This window comes from Cynoglossus semilaevis, chromosome 7, assembly GCF_000523025.1.
Source record: "Cynoglossus semilaevis isolate Cse_v1.0 chromosome 7, Cse_v1.0, whole genome shotgun sequence".
NCBI classification, from domain to species: Eukaryota; Metazoa; Chordata; class Actinopteri; order Pleuronectiformes; family Cynoglossidae; genus Cynoglossus; species Cynoglossus semilaevis.
In genome coordinates this window covers 12454593-12455029 of record NC_024313.1, presented here as the reverse complement: position 1 = coordinate 12455029, position 437 = coordinate 12454593, and positions in this window count along the sequence as shown.

Sequence of the window (437 nt, the reverse complement as noted above, 5' to 3'; positions counted from 1 at the left end):
ACAGAAAGGCACTCCCCCCTCGTCCCCTCTCCTCCCCCCTCTCCATCCTTTCCCTTTACCCTCTGTGATTCCTCTGCTCCCCTTTTCATTTCTCTCCTCTCTCCCTCTGAGGATGCAGCGTGAACGATTTTGCCCTTTTTACCCGGCAACGCACGTGTGTGTCGCGCAAACAAGCAGAGCGCAGACGTGATGGTGGAACCCAGACGGAAAACTGAGGGAGATTTTAATGCCATGGTCAGACGCCGCTGCGTTAACACGTCAGAGGAATGATAAACACGCTCCGACCTGGAAGGGCTTGGTTTGGCCCTCAGGTGGAACGGAGAGCAAACAGCAGGGCAGCGTGACTGGAATCAGGTTCGGCCGCCAGCTCCCTCAGGGTGGCCAGATTAGAAATGGCGACAGTGAGCTCACAGGGACTTGGGGGGGGGGGGGGGGGG